Consider the following 20,541-nt stretch of genomic DNA (forward strand, 5'->3'; position numbering starts at 1 on the left):
TAAAAATTCACTAACTAAATTTTGTTTCAATATATTTTTGATTGATAACCAGAATCAACTAGAATGTCTGTGATTAAATTAAAATTAAATTTTTTGTAAAGAAAAAACGTTGTGATTAATTGAATTAAAGGTTGGGTTTCCTGCTCAGTGAGGTTGCACTGCTGCAGATAAAAATATATTTTTTCCCATAATTTTAGCAGGAGAGGAAATAAAAATGAAAGTTGCTGATTGACTGAAATGACATCTTGTCGACAGGAGGGGGCAGAAAAGAGCTGCAAATGATCCAAACAACCAGCTGCGTTTATCTTCTGTTTCATTTCTGATCACTTCCTGTTGGAGTCGCTAAGTTTTATCTCCATCCATCCATTTTCTAACACCCACTTTATTCTGTTAAAACTCCCACTTTATTCTTACATTACTTTATTCTTTTGACTGCTGAAGTTGATGTTTTTAAATTTCCAGGAATCCGGTGCAACGAACTGAGGCGAAAGAAACCAAATTTCATTAAGTCCTCTGCTCGCTTTTTATTTTTTTTCTTTATTTATTTTTTTTACATTCCTCATATTAAAATGTGATTTCTGCGCCTCAAAGATGGACGCCAGAGGGTTAAAACCAAGCAGTAAACATCTTCTCGCAGTCCCAGATCAGGGGTTGTAAACATCGCAACACCCACACTTTACCAAAGCCCAGACGATGCATATTCATAGTTACATACGAGTCATTAGGGATGTGTTTTATTAGTCTATCCCTCCATCCATCCCTCCATCCGTCCCTTTTTGCCTAAACTGTAATTACTGGGAGGCCAATGGAAGGATGCGGCCCCCGCCTGCTCTCAGCCAGATTGTAATGGCTTCATAAGCGCCGCTGATTGAATTGATTGCCGCAGTCGGAGTCTGGCTGAGACGTACAATGGGGCGGAATATGCGCATTAATCAGCTCGGCCTGCATGGCTCTCGCTTTTATTTCCAGGTATACAGGTGAGAAATGTACACAGCGCCAATCGTAAACAAGTCACGCCGCCGGCAAACACGATCTAACTTTTCCCCCGCCACGCAGGTCTGCGGCATCCAACGTCGAGCAGCAATCAAGCGTGTCTGGAGGAAACTTCCTGCTAGCTGTTTCACATTTACCAACCAGAACAAAACTTATTTTTTATCAGGAATTTTATTTAAATACAAACAAAACGACCTGGAAATCAATCATTTGTGGTTGTGTAGTACAAAAACATTAATTAAACCCTGAAAAAGTTGATAGTTTTAAGACATTTTAAACAGTTTTTAACAGTGGCGTATACAGAATATTTAAGGGTCATGTGCTCAAGTGGAAAAAAGGGCACCCAGTGCGGCACATCAAACCACGGGTAGCCTTAGCGTGAGATTTTTTCCTTGTTTACATCTTGAGCCAAACACAATGTCAGAAAAAGATCAGAAGGACATTTTGGTCTACAGCACAAAAAATAAAATAAAATAAAAAAATTCAGAAGGACTTTTTTGTCCCCAAAAGGAAGAAAATAAGATTTAAGGACTTTTTTTGTCCATAGAGGAAAAAAAAGAAAAAATTTCGGAAGGACACTTTTTTTTAGTCCAGAGGGGAAAAAAGGCAAAAACGTTTTACTTAGTTCTGGTCCAAGCTTTTAAATAGGAAGTTGTCTGAATAGCCAAACTATTCTATCAATGCAATTTCTTAAAGCAAAATTCTTGTAATATCTTTTATCTTTATTTTATTGGAGTATTTATTTATTCCTGAGTTCATTCTGGGCGAGTCTTTCACATATAGACAAAAACAGGAGAAATTTTTCCAGCAATAATCTTTAAACATGACTTTAATAAAACAAAAACTACAAATTCGAGGTCCATTACATGTAAATAACATCTTTTATTATTATGCAAATGTCATACTTTTAGCTACTTTACATCAGAAATCAAACAAAAGAGAATAAATAAGTACAGATAAGTCATTGGAGATTATGAGGGTTCTTTATTGAAAATACTTGAGAGTTTATAAAAGTCACATGTTGATTTACAGAGATTTCCTTCATATGTCGGAGATTTCAAACCAGGTTTGTGGTTCCCAACATTCCCAACGGATAAAAATGTCAGATCAGACGGGAAACTTGGTGACTATCTGATCAACAAGCTTTTTTATTCTCTTTTTTTTGGAATATTTATATATATTTGGCAATTTTACAAGCAGAAACACAAACTTACCCGTAAGCTGCCAGTAGGGGGCAATATTTCAACACTAATTTTACAAAATAGCATTTATTTTCCCAACAATATTAGTTTTTTAAAATTCTTAGACACCAATATTAGGTAAGATTTGGCTACATTTTTTTTCCGATTTCATTCAGAAACAACAGATATAAAGTTTCTATTACATGTTTTTGACATTTTGTTTACCTTTGAAAGCATTTTTGAGGAGTTAAACTTAATTTCCATGTTTTACTTGTAAACTTGTTTTAAACCTCCACTTGTTTGTTCCTTCAGACATTTCATAGTTTATGCTATCACATGTTAACACTCCTGTGTAAGCAGGATAAACCTGCCATTAGCTTATTAATTATTAGTAAAATAGATATTTTCATATTGTGAACATGATCAGGTTGTGAACATTTATTTGGTTTTACTTTTTTTAGTCCCATTTAGAATCTAAATTTATTTCACTGGGATAACTGGTTTGTGTGCTTTACCTGACAAGAATTGCCAGTTAACTTACAAGAATTAAATCTCTGATTTTTCACAAATTAAACCTTCAAACACAAAAAATATGATTATTTAATCAAATTGATTTATGGTCTAAGTATAAACTCAAGAGAAAGAAAAAAACAAAACAAAACGGTTTTAAACTCTGATCTGTTGCTGTGTGCCTTTTGTGATGTCATCAGCGACACGTGTATGTGAAGACTTGTTTTGGGAATTATCAATTTTTATATTGACTAAATAATTTTTAACAAATTAGCTAAACTAATACAAACTGACCATGATATGTTGTTAATGGTGACAAACTACATCAAAAGTGAGTCTGAAGACTTTTTCTGATTTTCATGTTATCCCTTAACACAGTGGCACCCAGGGTGAAGAGCCACATGAAAACCAGCCCAACGTTGGCTGGATGTGAGAGGAAAACATTCAGATTATTCGTTAAACTTTCCACGCTGCGTTTTGAAGCTGCAGCGTCGGTTTCTGAAGCGATCATCATCTTTGTGGAGGAGTGGGAGGAGAAACGTTTTCAGACTCCTACTGATGGAGGAAAGTGTTATTAAGATGTTCTCAGCCACCAGTAAACATACGTTACTTATAAAAACAGGGGCATTCAAGGCAGACATAATAAATGCAGGGGGCTGATTATAATTGTATAGATGCAGTTAGGAGGAAGAAAAAAGTCATAAACTGAATGGGAAAAATGGACGTTTGGGTGGGAAACACTGAGGTAGACTGTGACTTGTTGTCCAAAAATGTTAATTTACAACAACAAAATCACTAGTCTTCCACAACGTGTCACACTAGTCAGTTTTCACCTGTGAAAAAAAAACTGGATCTAAAATTAAGCAATAAGAGCAAACATGAGAGCGAGTTGAAGCTATTAGTGCTTCTAATCACATAAACACGTAAACAAACGCACTCGGCACCTTATGATGACTAAATGTGTTTGCACTTTATTTCATTGCATTCATTACATGAATCACAGTTTCTTCATTCAGTCATCACACTGTAAACATCCAGGGACATTAAGGCACTTGGGATTTGCATTTGTTGATGCAAACGCCGGCATACTGTACAGTGGGAGAGATGAATTAATTTAGGAGAGTGTGATAATAATAATGCGCCGATTACTGCGACGCACATGCGATCACACGCAAAAACGGAGGTCCGGTCTGAGCCGCGGCGCTTTAATAAAAACAAGGAGAGGAAAGAAGGACAGCGGTTTAATCTGCTGGTATTGGTTCTCCAAAGCTGTGCCAATAAAACCGGATCTCTGCAGGATAAAGAGGGAAAAAGAAAAGGTGAGGTCAAGAAAAGGAGGGAAGGAAATGAAAACAAATACGGAAGAGCAAAAAAATGGTGTTGAAACAAGAACTGGAAGGCAATAATGTGGGAACGTATATAAAATTAGATTTAAAGAAGGAATAATCTGCCAGTAGAATATTGAATTTTTCATAAATTTTAAGAAATTATTGACACTAAACAAGAGGGAAAAAAGCACTCAATGATCTGAACAAGTATTTTTGCATAGTTTCCAGTTCAAATATCTTATCACACTTCAAATGAGACAAAACTAACTTACAAATAACTTTTAAGCATCATAGCAGCTTGTTTTAAGTCAATCATTCCTTAATAATGACTATAAACATTATGAAGGCAGATTATGTCACTTATAAAAAGACATTTCAAGGATTCATGGATTTTATTTACCATTTTATTTCTGCAGCGAAAATTTGTTGACGCTCAAAAAAGATAAAATAACTATGAATAAAATCATGTGACTGAAATAAATTGTCATAAGTGATGAGTAAACACTTATAAATACAGTAAATAGAAATATGTACAGAATAGAAATAGAATGTGAAGAATAGGAGCTTTTACAGAGTCAATGATTCCTAGATATGGATGGAGAAATACTCGTTCCACTGGCAGATTATTTCACTTATAACATGGAGAAACAGGTGAAAAAATGAATTTCCCAGTGGGACAAGCACTTTTTTTTTAATCAATATTTATGAATTAATGATGTAAAACAAGAAAGTTACATTTAAGTGTACTGAGATATTTGCCCTATACACTAGATAAGCTTTTGCAGTGTAGGAAATGACAGAAAAAAAGTGAATTAATGAATATTTAAATGAATGAGCAAAATCAGCATAAATAAATAACGATAAAAAACAGAAAACAACAAAATCAATGAAGTGAAGGAAAACAGAGCAGAAGAAAAAAGGAAATTAAAGTAAAAACAATGACTGGATATAAAAATAGGCAGTGTGTGCAGGTTGTGTGGTGAATGTGAAATCTCCTGTAAATGAATGATAATAGCCTGTTTAGCTGCAGCTCGCCTACAGCGTTCCCTGCCCCAACCTATTTCCTGCTAATATCACCTCACTGAACTCCCTTCCTTTCCTCCTTTAACGCCGAAAATCAATTGTTTCTTCCAAACAAGAATAGAGAATAAAATAATAAAAAAAAAACATCTCTGCTGATTCCTTCGCTACATTTTTATTTCTCGTCTCATAAATTTCTTTTCTTTAATTGTTTTGATTGAGACGTCTTAGTGGCAGCCATCTTGCTCGGTTTGATGGTTTTAATGCGACTAGAGCAGCAGTAAACACAGTTACTGCGTTTTTCTGACTCAGAAACACACACACACACACACACACACACACACATGATCAACCTGCTTGCTGATTTTAACAAAGGTCTGTGACACCGGGACATTTGGAAGTAGATGAAATGACCGACAGGGTCGGGGAGTGCAGCACTCCATGCTCTACTGCGCGGGGGATAAGAGCTCTTAACACACACACACACACACACACACACACACACACACACACACACACACACACACACACACACACACACACACACACACACACCCACACACACACACACACATGCACACATAGCTTTTTAGCTACCTCCATCCTTGCATCAGTACCTCCCCGTTCATATCTGCTCTCCCGAATCTTTCAGTCCTTTCACTTCCAGTCCCAAACCCATTAAAGGAGCTGAAGCAAAAGAGGCTCCTCAAGTTCTTCATATATAATTTAAAATTCTCCTTCAAGAGGAGAAAAACTTCATGTTTCACAGAAACATTAGTTCTGCTGTCACTGGTTTTATTCAGACAAACGTGTCCAAAAGCAGTTTTACAGTTCTGAGTTTTTCACTATGTTTTAGTTTTATTTTATTGTGACTTTTTGTTTTTAGTTAGTTTTAATATGTTTGTTTGAAACAAATATTGTTGAGTTTTAGTTTAGTTTTTACTTGTAGCTTTAGGTTCCCCCCCCCCCCAATACTTTGGTTAATTCATAGTTCTCACGTTATACTTCTGTGAACTTTGTAACTGACAGCCATCTTGGCAGGCAGTTGCTATGGAGTTGCTATGACAACAATAAGCAAGCCAGAAGCTTAGAACTAGCTCTCACCTCGTTCCTATCTAACTGATAAACAATGTAAGTACATTACAACTTTTACTCAATTATAATTTTTGAGTACTCTACCCACCTCTGTGTAATACTAAGATAAATATCAGTGATATTTACTGTAGTTCTTACTGGCGAGCTAGCAAAATTAGCTTAGCTAAAGTAATTTTAATCTGCTAGCTTAGGCGGACATGTAGCCTACGTATTTGTTACGACATGTACTTACTGTGCCAATCACCAGAACCGTGTTACTCACACATAGAGTTTGTACGTCCTTTAGAAAGTTGTTTAAATATTGATTGTTTGCATCTATACGAAGCTTTTCTATGTTCTTAATGTTCACTAGCTAGTATCGTAGTCAAGTTGGCCACATTGTCTGACATGTTTCCATTCTCTATGTCATACGGGTCGATTCCAACAGCAGTCATTTTGTTGATATATATTTCTATTGGTAAAGAGTGTCAGTATACTTTCTTTGTGTTTGTCTCATGGTTCTGCTATGCTTGGTGCTGCGCTGACCTACCAAGATGGCGCGGATCAGTTCCAGTTCAGACTTGTGGGAACGATGTTTAGTGATCACATTCCCAATCAAACTTTAGTTTTTCTGGTGATATGTCCTTTTAAATCATGACGTTGCATTGGGATTTTTGTTTTATAATACTATTACATACTGACACTTGATTAATCAATGACTAATTATTGGTGAGCTCAGGTTCGACAGAATCTAGAGATTTCAAAATAAATTAAATAAGATAAGTGCAATAACACTGCCTTTTATTAAACGTTTTGTGGTTTTCTGCCACACAGACACAACTAGAGTTTTCCTCTGAAACATTTATAAAAACTTGCTGAATGTTGTGAAAAGCAGCCTGAATTTTAACAACCTGCCCAAAGCTGTTTGGTTTTTTCAGCCAAACATGTTCAAAAGCAGCTCAATAAATTATAATAGATTTTGTTTTTTCTTTACACTCTAGTTTTATTTCATTGTTTGTCTAACTAAGTTAGCTTTAATTAGCTTTTAGAGTTTGTTTACCTGTTTTATTAATTCAAAAAGGTCAAAGTATTGTGATTACACACCGATTGGCTAATGATCACTCAACAGAAGACACCATTTTCCAAACTGTATTCAATTATTGTTGAACAACCAACTGACTGGAGTTTTCTCACAACTTTTGCTGTCGCCATTTTGTGAACTAACACAAGTCGCCAGGAGGAGCGTGGGGATGAAGTTCAGTGATTTGACGACAGCTTACGCAAACTGCTTGTTTCAGCTCAAATGGTTAATAAATAGATCCATAAACACAAAAATAAAAGATGCTCTGTGTATGATTTCAGTATGTTTTAGTTAGTTTTGTTTTCCCCCATTAATTACTGTTATTTATTTAAGTTAAACTCATCATATATTTTTTTATTTCATTAATTATAGTTAAATATAATAACCTTGGTTTAGAGTAGATGGATTTCCATTTACCATAAGATTGTACAAATTTGAATTACAAAAATAAATTTGCATCGACACGTTGCAATTTCAAAAGACACAGTTTTGCGCCAGGATTGTGGTTTTTCAAACGTATCAAAATAAGCAAATTTTGCAAAAAAACTGCGATGGAAACATTTTTTCCACATCACGTAAGTCACATGATCAACAACAGAATGTTACTACTGTCGGAAATGATGAAGAAGACGACAGGAAGTGGTAGGAGGAGGATGATGCAACATGAGTATTAATGACTCATCGCGTGAACAAACTTATTCATGTGGGATTTTAATTGTGTTTCTTATTTAATTTATATATCACAGTTACAAAATTGTGTTTTTTCTACCTTTCCATGTCAAATATTCTTATTAAATACTTTAATCATTTCTGGAGATATATAATCATAACATTGCCTAAGATGTAACTCAATTTAACTTTTTTATTGAAGAAAATAAACAATTTTATTATATTATCTTCTCACTATTAATGGATATTACTCTTGACTGCTTTGAAAGAGAGGTTTTAATCTCAATGGGTAAAAATAAGACTAAAGAGAAAAAAACAAAAATAACTTTTCTTTCAACAGGATCAAATCGTAGCTCAATCCAAAACGCACTAAGGAAAAGTTGTTCAATGTGTAATTTAAAATTCCACTTCATATTTCACAGAAATTAAGCAGAATATTTGTATTTCTTTCCACCCCCTGACATTTATGATTGATGTCTAAAATCAAAGAGGAGGATAAATGGATTTCTCTGGTTTCCGTGATAAAAACGAGCCTAAAAGCCTTCGATGACTGAGAAATTACAGCTCTCACAAGAAAACTGTAGTAAAACCCTCAAGTTTTCTTCTGTAATTGGTTTTCACATCCTGATTGCTAACTATCTAAAGCTTTTTGCCCATTATGAGGTTTCCCTTTTTTGCTCTCGCTGGTCTTCATTTATACTCCTCTCCAGAAAAAATAAAAATAAAGACAGACAGACACAGAGTGTCGTGCGTCTTATCCTTCGGTGTCATCAGGCTCCAGCGTTGCCAAGAAACTATCGTAATCACTGGACTTGAAAACTGTTTTTGTGAGGTTCGTTAAGTCAACAGCGGAAAACTGTCACAAACAAGACGATCTGTGCTCCAGTTTGAATTTTTGTTAAAAGCATACTTTGCCTTTTTAGCCTTTTAAAGTCTTGTGTTCTCCACATTTTGTTTGTAGAGGGATTTAAAAAATAATTTGAATGAGAAAAGCACAGCTACATGACATCATTTTGCAAAACAGTTTATTTTATTTGCTAATATTAAATCAAGAGACGTGGGTTGCTTTTAGCAGAAAATTTAAAAATGTTGGTAAAAATTAAAAGTGACCAGTCACATAACTGATAATACCTGACATGTTTCCTGGTGTCTAGATGTGATTAAATTGGCTGCAGCATTGCTAACGTCTTGCTTACGCAGAATTTGAGATTATTTGTAGCCTAGAAGAAGATATTTCACAATGTATTTCATCATATTGCTGGAAATAATGACAAAAATTAATTACACAAAAATCACGTTTTGATCTGTCTTAGGCCTTTTACGTCACTTTTTAATACAGTTTGTTTTTAAGTCACGTTTCTGTAAGTTTTTGCTACAGACTCACCAAGAAGAAAAATATATATTTTTATAGTAAACAAAGAACCTTTTCAAGTTCAGAAATGACCAAGAAACTATCGTTTATTATTGTTTTTTTTTTCTCGGCAATAACTTTATTATTGTCCCATAAAAGTGAACGGAGATGTAGCAGTGTAACCGCTAGAAAACAGTCAACATATGTGTAGAAAGTTTCAAACAAGTCCGTGTCCTAACAACTACACTTGACAGCGCGATCTAGTTGAATCACGTGATGTTGGTTTCCGTCTTCGTCACAACCATCATGTTGCATTTTATCCGATTTTATGACTATGCCAGTGACCGCGGATGACGTCACGGTGGCCCGGATGTACCGACGTACAGACAGCGCAGACAGACGGAATGGCGACATCTGAAAAGCCTTTGAGGACAGAAGGTGAGGATGTCCAGGGAGTCTGAGTTTAATATTGGTTGGTAAAGTGAGGAGAAACTTGTTGGAAGGTTTTTCTGGCTACGGACAGTGTGCTAGCTAGCGCTCGCTAGCACTAAGCTAACTGAGCCTACCTTGCCAATTTTCTGCTCGGCAATCGGTGTAGATAAAACATATTGATTCATCTATGCTCTGCAGTTAGTTTTTCCAATTAAATATCAATCGGAAATGCCTGTGAATCGATTGGGTCTCCCGTCTCGTCATGATGAGCAACACTGTGAGCAGCTTGATGAGTTCAGTTATATTAAACTGTTCTTCATCTTGAGTTTATTTATTAACAAACGACAATTAGTGGGCATTAAATTGTACATATTAAAAACCTAAATCAACGATCACAAACAAAATAAGACGCACAGATGTTTCCCCAAAACGCAGCTTACAGCTCAGAAGGCTGTTCAGCTGCTCTAAATGTAGTTTGATGTTGTTTTGCTATCAGTGCCAGGCTGTCGTTCCTTTTAACAACTATCGATCCATAGGTGGTGATGTCTATTATTACTTCCGTAAACAATGCGCTGCTGTGTGATGTCACAGTCTTCTTCTGCGCATGCGGGTTGCTTTGGGGTCGTAAAGCTTTCGCACATAAGTCTGATTGCGGTAGCATTTCATCGTATTTCAACAACAACAAAAAATAGTAGTTGAGTATCAAGACCTGCGGTGTGAATATAAACTCTAGTTTACGAGCTGTACCTGAATGCAGCGTGTTGGGAAACTCCAGAGATTCTTCTTGACCTGTGTCTCATCATTTGTACAGTATTTAGGCTTACTGGATGCGACACGTAGCTGGATTTGTACATTAGCAGATTTTCCTCCATTATTTGTTTCTAAAGTTGTTTAGGTGAGCAGTTAAAATCAGTGCTGGTCTACAAACCTTATCAGTGTTTAAAAACTTTATGGATACTTCCCTGTTTTGCTTAGTTTTGGTTTCAGTTTTTAAATTAGTTTGATGGTATCTTTGTCCACTTAGTTCTACACATAAACATTTTGTTTGTACCCAGATTTTCAACAACGCTGTCTCTGAACCGAAAGGCCCAAAGATGATTGTTTATACCATAAATGTTTGTTTACAGTAGCTGCGTTTCCGTTGACCATAAAATTGCACAAATTGTAATTCTATTGTCACCTTTATTCCATAATTTACAAATAAGTCATTCAGTCATATTTGAGTTTGTTTACAGCCTCATGTCTTATGCAACCACTTCTGTCTGATAGACGTAATATGAACAAAATTTACTGTTTTTTTACTGTTATTTGTGGTCTTCCTAACGCATAACTTTCCTTCATCTCTTTGAAACATGTCAACTCATCTCTATTTGAAACTTTTTGCAGTTTATACAATCATGCAAATAAATTATCTTAACAGTGTGTTTTGTTTGTAAAAACTGCTGTTTTTTAACTATTAAGCCTTAATTTCAAAATAAGTCACTTTGGTCATACTTTAATTTATTTACAGTCTCATATCCTGTCATACAAACAATCCACTTCTGTCTGATAGATGTAATATGAACAATAAGTTTTTAATTCTTCATACCTGTGTGGTCGTCCTACACGTAACTTTTCTTAAATAGTTACAGTAAAATATTTCTGCTGTTTTTATAATCTTGCAAAAAAAAGAATATCTTCACTGTGTTTTGTGTTTGTAATAAATTATTCCGAAATGTACAAATAAAGCCGCCTCAGATGCTACCGTACAACCAGTCAACCTCTTCTTTCTGATAGATGTATTATGTAACTTGCTTATTTTTTGACTTTAACCTCCATCTAAACAGTTTACCTCCTCTGCCCAACTTCACCACTGCCTCATCTTTTTGGGTTAAGATAAAAATGCGGATTGTTTCGGGTCGAACTCGCGCAGCCACCACTTTGCGCCGTGTCGAGTTTTTCTGCCTCCCCTCCCCTCTCCTCTCCTCTCCTCTCCTCTCCTCTCCTCTGAACGCTGCTGTCAACAGCCAACAATGCTCAGAATGACAGCTGCCTGTGCTGGCCCCGAAACCGCCGGCAAGTTTAAGTTACAGGGAGCCCATTGACTGTCGACGGCGGCGCCGGCTGCCTGGGCTGGCAGGCCACAAAGCCGCAGCAACAATGCGTTTGCATTGTCCAGGTCACAGAGCTGAGCAGGAGAGTGACAGCGCAGGGCGAGCTATGAGTTCATTAGACCGGCGCTGCTCTCCTTTCCTTTCCTTCTCAGCGCTCATTAACATCCAGCGTGAGCCACTGAGTTACACGTATTAGCCGAGAACATTATCGATGGCCGCACGAAGACATGCGGTCTGGTTAAACCTACCAATACGGTTGCACACATGCAGAATGACACATTAGGCATTAGCTCCACGTCCAGCATGCATCTAATTTTCACATTTAAAAAAAAAAGCATATTAGAAAATAATGGGCTCCCAGTGGCTCAGAGGCCTCACTGGCTGCGTTTCCATTACACTCTTTTTTCTATATTCTGCTAATGTCGAAAAATAAAACATGATTTTGTAACTGGATCTGGTTCTGGTCAGAATATAATAAATTACAACTAAAAATGTCTTGAATGCAGATGAGAGGTCTGTCACAATAAATAACAAATCAATTAATTGCATGATCAATTAAACAATCTCAATAATATCCATTTGCATGATTTTTCTTTTTTCCAAAATTAGTGTTTTTGATGCATTGGTCTCAACTAGCAATTTTTGACAGACAATTTTATTTACAGAGACTCATCATTCATTTGATTTGTTGTTTCTGTTTTATTTATTTTGGATAAATGTCTTCCAGTCCCAGTGTTAAACGTTCATTAGAATTTAAAGTCTATTTATCTTTGAGATCTTGCATTATTATGCCATTGCCATTATATAACTTGAAAATAACCTAAAAACAGCAATTTTATCGTTTATCACAATAACTTCTGGAACAATTTATTGTCCAGCGAAATGTTATCGTGACACGCTTCTCAGTCGATGACATTTGGGACACAAGATTATCTGTCAGGGCTGTCAACATTAACGTGATTAAACTGAAAATTTTATTGCGTTAATATTAGATAATGCAGATTAATCAAACATATTTTAGCTCCTAGTTCACAGCAACGCAACAAATTACAACAAAATATATCTTATCTGTCAGTTGTCTCCTGAACAAGTTTGCTGCTATGTGTATGCATGTGTTGAATTAATTTTCCCTGAGTTGCTGTTGAGTTCTGGGAGGTGACATGACCTGCTTTCTGCTTCTAAAAACAAGAAACAAACTAGAACACATAACTGTTTGCATTTTAATTGGTTGGTTTGTGGCAGAAGGAGGGGTTGCACAGTAGTGTGCACATTTATATTCCAAGCTTACAAAGTTAGGCTTTGTGATAAAGCGCAACTGAAAAAATCTGATAACATTTTTTAATCGATCGGCAGCACTTGTATAGATACACATTTCAGGCCTCCCACTGTAATAACTCAGTGAAACGCATAATAATAAAACAAGCTCAATAATTTCTATTTTTCCCTTTTTCTACCAAAAACCTGATGACAGCAGTCTTCAGGCTGGTGCTTCTCAACTAGCCTTTTTTTTGAAGGACAATTTTGTTTACATAGACTTCATAATTAGTTTTATTTGTTGTTTTCTTTATTTATTTTAGATTTTTATCATTTCTTCTGGTTCCAGTGTTAAATGTTCATAAGAATTTATGGTTTTTTGATATTTGAGAATGTTTTCCTGCATTATTACACCATTGCTATTAGGCTATATTACTTTAAAATGGTGTCAAAAGAACAATATTATCGTTTATCGCAATAATTTTTGGGATAATTTATCGTCCAGCCAATTGTGTTATTGTGACAGACCTACATATATACTGTATAACTATATCTGCTATCAATATGAATTTCATTAGAGTTTGAGATTTGGGCTTTTTTTTGGGAGCTGCGCTGGTTTTACGTTGCTTTACGCAGGAAACTGTCAGATCTGGCAACCCTGGAGGACTCGGGACACACTGCAGGAGAAAAGCCTGGGGCCATTATTCTCCCAGCTCTGGTCCAACAATTATGGGTAGCTTGGTGAATAGTTCGATGTCATTAGAGAAGGCGAAATTATGCTCTCCACTTGGGAAGGAAGGTCCTTTCACGAAATAACCGGGAGAAGACAGTAGGGTTCACAATGAAGCTGTGAGTGTTCAAGGACAGCAGGCTTTCATTTCTCTTTTGGTAATGCTCTATATTAGACTAATGTTCAATTAGGTTGTCAAGGCCTGTTGAAGAAATTTAATTCTTATACAGTGGAGTGGGTGGAAGCAAAAAAAAAAAAACCCTTTTATCGTACTCCATATCCAACATGAATAATTTCCCTTAACATTTATGTTGCGCTAATTTAATCATTAGCTATTTGCTCACGATGATTAATTCAAATAGGTTCAGATTTAATATTAATGATGTACATAAAGAGAGCTTCTCCAGAGCCCAAACAGTTTATTTTAATTCATGGTGCCACTTCATATGGACTGCGCCGCTAACGAGGCGTCAATGCAGTACAGCGATTTTAAACGAAGTTGTGCTGAGTGCAGGTGCAGCAGACAAACTCACAGATTAAATCCTCAAATCCACAGAGTTAAAGTGGAAAGGATGCAGCGTCCGCTGAGATTTACAACAGAAATCTTCTCCTGAATCACTTTATATTTACGCCACAAGTGTTACTGAGTCCTGAGTCGCATGAATAAAGGCGTATTTCCCTCCACAGACACTAAATTAGCTTCTCCTTTTATTCTGTTGTTATTTTTTATTCTTCAAGTGGATTACAGCATATAATCTGATTAATCGATTAGTAAAATAATCTAATTTAGTCATCGATTAATCATTAAGTGAAGTATAAAGACTTTAAAACGTCCTTTACTCAAAGAACAACATATCCAGATCAGTAATTGTATTGTACTTGTACTATACAATATTATACCTTATCTATAAGTGAAGTTTAAGTGTTTAAATGAAAAATTTGCATAATGTGGTGGTTTTAAAAAATCTGATTAATCTATTATACTCCCGATAAACCGATTAATCGTCAGAATAATCGCTAGTTGCAGCTCTAATGTGGGCTACATTTACATGGATGCAATCTGTCAAAAAGAACCAATAGATACAATAAAAGTCTACACAGTTAAAATACCAGATTCTTGTAATTAAAAAGGTGTTATCTTAATTTTATTTTCAGTTGATTTAGGCTGGGTATGTAAGTGAAATATTAGCGTTGAGTTTAGGTTTAAAATGCTTAAAAACACAGACTTTCATACAGCTAGACAGTTTTCTGGAGCCATGTGGCCTCCAGGACATTTTGTCTGACTCCTAAAGCTCATTATTTGGGAACGGTAAGGGCTGGACTCATAAACCTAAATGCCACAGGGCAGGCGTGGCAGAAATAGGCTCCAGTTGACCGAGAGCGGGGTCATCCTCTACGATGGCTGCAGCAGTTAAACCACACGGCCGGGTCTGATTGGATAATGCGTCAGTAAAAAGCTCCATTTAATGTTTTTGTAGCCTTTACTGCACCATTGGGAGCCTCTTTGGGGTTAAGCTCTTTTTAAATCTGTAAATATTGTTCGTTTAAAGATTTTCACCTTAGTTTTATTGTTGATTTAATTGCAGGAATCTTGAAAATTCATTTTAAGGTCTTTAATTGTCTCTGTATTTTTATTATTACACTGAAATGTTTAAGTAAATGTTTCCCTCCCACCAGCTGAGGCTGTGCAATCAGAGATCATCACATTCACAAACACAGCCTTTTATTTTCCACAAATTTCTTTCTAATCTCTTAACTTTTGTTTTATTTGTGTGGTACTTACTACCAGGGCCGGATTTAAAGGATGTAGGGCCCTGGGCTGGAGTCAGTTTGGGTACCTTATCCATTAGCAGGTATAAATTAGGTTTAATGCGGCATTTCTCTATCTTGTTCCCCCAAAAAACTGTACTATAACCTAATATAGTTTAAATTGTATAATTGTACAAATCACTTTTTCATGTGACTGTTGTCCTAAAGAAGCATTTTTCAATTAGTTTTTCAAGAGAAGTATTTGTGGGGCTATAATTGCTGTGTCATGCACTCATCCATAAAATTACAGAAAAAAAGAATAAATAGTTATTTTCATTTTATTGTTATCACATGAATACCTCAAGATACTGCAATAAAATCTGAAGTCCATATTGACCACCCCCAGTTTAGGAACATTTTATTTAAAATTTTTGTTTGCATAATTTTATTCTCCTACGTCCAGCTGTCTTTTTTTGGTTTGCTGTAAAATATTTGCTGCTTAACGTTTGTTTTAAATCTGGAAATAAACCCCATTCTGACCCTTTATGCATCCGTTTTTTGCTTTTGTTCTCCGTTTTCTCTGCTGCCTTGCTTCATCCTCTCACCTCACCCAGAGTTCCTGTCCTCCCACCTCCAGCTCATATTGATTTTTTGTTAGAGAAAGTGGAGCCACGGATAATGGCCACTGAGCGGAAGTGAGCAGAGCCGGACGCGGCCACTTCCTGCACAGCATGGCGGTCTCTTCATCACCTGGGTCACTACTCCTGCACCGGCAACACCTCTCCAGTCTTTTTAAGGTTTTTTCTCGCGTTCTTTTTTTTTTTTTTATTCGTTCCTAGAGATGTTTCTAAATGCCAGAAAGGAAAGCGACAGGCCAACGAGGGGTTGCAGTAGGCTGATCATTAGCAGTACCCTGTGGTTGACTTCAATTAGCCTGCAGAGACATCGCTCCGCAGCAGAGCGTGTAGTCAGGTGGGATTCACTGCTCACATGAGTGAAATTTAAGGTTTGCAGAAAGATATAGACCAGCAATTAAAGCTAAGGTGTGATTGATCCGTAAGTAAAATCAAGGTCAGTAACGCTGATACTGATACCGATGCATTTATTTAAGTTTGCTATATCATCAAACATCTGATCTTTAGGTGTCAAAAAATTATTTGAGCAAATAAAATATTTTTTGAGGTACAGTTCAGAAACTAGAGATGGATAAATTGATCCAAAAATGTAATTATTATTGATATCAGATTGATGCTAACAAAATAAGATCGATACTTTAGTTTAAAATTCCCTCATAACATGTTTTTATTTTGTATTGTGGTTTCTCATTATTAATTTTGCTTCAGTTTGCTCTCAAATTAATTGTTTTGCATTTTATATTTTAAAAATACACAAGCTAAAGTATTTTGTAGATAAGTATAAACCTTGTCCAAATTCTGTCCTACATTTGAATAAACTTTTTCTAAGGAAAAACCACAAACTTACATAAAAGTACCTGTAACAGTATTGGTTTCGGATTGGTACCAAAATATGCTGTATTGCACACCTCTGTCAGAAACTGAAAAATAAAAATAAAACAAAATTTCACGAGGGAATCTGAAACTAAAGTATCACAACTGTAAAGTAGAATTGAACAAACTAAATCAAAGGAAGAACGACAGAAAAACCACAACAGGTCAGAAGTTTGGTGACGTATCAAACTTAAATTAAAAGTATTGCTATCGGTGATATGGATCCTGTATTTACTTGGTACTGGATCAACAACAAAATATGCAGTATTGCACACCTCTATACGAGAATTTACAGTACAAAAATAAAACAAAATCTCAAGAGGGAATCTTAAACTAAAGTATCGATCCTACGGCACTAGTATGTGCACTAATCATGTTAATATCTTGGTAAAGTATTTTGCTATAATTATGTCCTAGGTTTGAACACACTAATTCTTAGGAAAAAACACAAATATACCTAAAAAGGTCACAAGTTGGATGACGTATCAAAAAGTATCAGTATCGGTATCAGCGATAAAAGCCCCCTTTATTTGTATTGGGAATTTTAAACTAAAGTCTCAATCTGACCACATTGGTGTTGATCCGATACTGATACAAATATCAATACAAATATTGATATTTGTATCAATATTAGTAATATTTTCAATTAATTTGCCCACCTCTAGTTACAGGATTTGGATAAAAATCTTAACCCGAAACATTCAGCAACAGTTATTAAGAGCCTTTTCAGTTGCTCTCTTTAATCTGCACTCCAGCAAAGCTGCAAATAGCCCCTATTTGACACAACAGACTCTTTACAAACAGTATTTTGATTGCTGTTAGAGCACGAACGGCAGAAATGTCACAAAGCAGCGCAGACAGTTGAGGAGGAGGGAAAAATAAAATGGCATGATGGAGCAATGCAGACAAGATACAGAGACAGAAAAATATCAACAAAAAAGAAAAAACCAAGGAGTACGACTGTGAGCGGGGCGAGCCAATCTGCTGCAAGGCTGAACAGACAACTGTGGGATTATCAACGAGGCAGGCAGCAGATGATGATTGTTGATAATGTATGTGCATGTGTATGTGTGTATGTGCATGTGTGTGTGTGTGGGGGGGCAATTATGTATAACTCCCCCTCCTCCTTCTACCCCCTACGGCGGCCCTGATGGGACACAGCCTTTCATTTGCTCATTGCAGTAATTGGTGTATGTGAGTGGGAGGTACATGTGCTCAGCTCCCCCTCTGCGTCTGTCAGAGAATTAGAAAATGGAATTCACCGAAGAGTGGCGTTGGTCGGCCGTCCTCGTCCAAGATGACACATTTTCATTATTCGCCCTGCGACAGAACAGATTTCTCCATCCTCTGGCCACCTGCATACATTATGATTTGCAATTCTGAAATAAATTTTGCTTAAGTAGATTTAAACAAATGAGGGGGAAATTAATAGATTCTGCTATTATTATAGTTTTTCTTTGGACATGTCACTATTTATAAATTAAAACAGCTAATGGAAATTGGTTTACAATTACCTTGCCTGAATAATAAATTTCCTCTCAATGCAGAAGTTGCGATTGTATTTTTAAAATATTTAGAAACTCCAGTAAAGTTACCTTTTACAACATAACGGGTATTCAATTTTTATATGAAACCACGTAAGCATATATTTTGCTCTGAAAAAAAAAACAAAAATCCATTATTTGTCAAATCAGATTGTAGCGAACTTAAAAATAGAACCAGGTTAGATTTAAAATTAAGTAAAAAAAGAAATCAATGTCCCGATGGTGATTTTAGTTGAAAACTTTTAAAACTGGTGTTTTGGACCAGTGTAGCCATTGCATAAAATTCTGAAAAAAAGTATTTATCAACCTCTATTAACTTGCTACAGGAAAATGTAATATAAAAACCATAAAAGAGTACTTTTAGATAACATATTGCACCTTCTCTAAAACCAAACTAAATAAACCAGACAACTGTAGGCTACATTGTTGATGCAAACATTTAAAATGTTGACATTTATTCAATGTGATGCAGGCATTTGACTGATTTCTGTCTGTCCCAATCGAGTAAACAATAAAACAAAAATAAGTAACACTGCCACTATGAAACGTTATAACATGGCTTCATACACGTAAGATCACAGATTCCTGCTAGAGGGCAAAAAAACCGCTCACCAACAGTGACCACCATTGGCTTTAGCTGGCAAGTTGTCAACATAACACGCTAAATCTTATCTGTATGCATGATTAACTAAAAGAAAAAGGCACATGGAGTTTTGCAACTAATTGTCAACACTATGGCAGTTAAATAAAGTCCAAGGGTATCACGTTTCACTAGTCAGCAAAAAGTTTCAATTGAAAAAAAAAAAAAGTAGGACTGTTATGCTAGCCCGGCTATGAGAACCTTAACATGTAGATGTGCTGCAGAAATTTGTGTTTTAGTTCAGTTAAAAAAATAACTCACACCAACTCTGACAGATTCAATAGTGCAGCTAGTCAAGCATCGCTGTGTTCAAATCACTTATTAATAATCACAAAATAAACATCAAGCCTGAAAACATAATACTGTAACGGACTGGATGTTCGTGTAGCGGAGCTGTTGTTAAGCCTGTCACTATAGCAACGGGTCTGTGTGTAGCGGAGTAGCCAAGACAGAGAGCAAGACAAAAACAAAATGAGTGGCTTTGAGTTGTTCTTCAATAGGTTTTCTGTGTTATTTTTCCATTTGTTGCACTAAATTAATAAAACCTACATCTCCAGATTTCATTTTAACAGATTTGTTCAACCACAGCAGCGCAGCTACAGATGGTAAGTAAAAGAATCTGCCCTTTGCCCTTCATGTTGTGCACATTCTTAATATTCTGTCTGTAAACCATAACATACAATGTGTATATAAATATATATTATATATGCTCATATGTAAATAATACAAATACTAATGGTTAATATCTGTTATTGGCCAAAGCAGCGATACTAGTATCGGATGTCAAGATTTTTCAGCTCTATTTTATATTGGATGGGATTTTAAGTTTAGAAATAGTAATTATCAAAAAATGTGTGGTAGTTTAATTGCTTTTTGATAGCTTGATTAGCATTACTATTGAAACTCGAAAGTGACAAAAATACAGTTACATCACGCTAAGTTTATTTCAGAAATAGATAGTAAACTAATTAACTTTTGACAGTAGTGCAGCTAGTTAATTTTGAATAACAGCAATAACCTGTAATTTCAAAATCATGTCAAGTATCAAACAAAACGAAAAATATAAAGAAGTAATTTTTTCAGTCTGAAGCAATATTCAAGTTTAAATGCATTTATTAAAATCCTGGACATGATAAATAATATTTAATCCTTTGGCAGGCTGCAAAAGAGGGACTGAAAAACTGTGTGATCTCCAGTCATGGCGCGGTAATTGCTAAGGGGAAGAACAGAGAAAAACAGCCAGACCACTGACCTCTCACCGAGGGAGCATCCTGCACATGGCAGCCTTAGCTGAGGGCTCGCCGCAGGGGAACAAACGGCCAGAGACAAGGAGGCGGTGGGCAGGAAGAGCAGCGCGATGAGGCGGAGAGGTGAGGGGCGCGCT

The sequence above is a fragment of the Xiphophorus maculatus genome, chromosome 2 (genome assembly GCF_002775205.1).
Source record: "Xiphophorus maculatus strain JP 163 A chromosome 2, X_maculatus-5.0-male, whole genome shotgun sequence".
Lineage (NCBI taxonomy): Eukaryota > Metazoa > Chordata > Actinopteri > Cyprinodontiformes > Poeciliidae > Xiphophorus > Xiphophorus maculatus.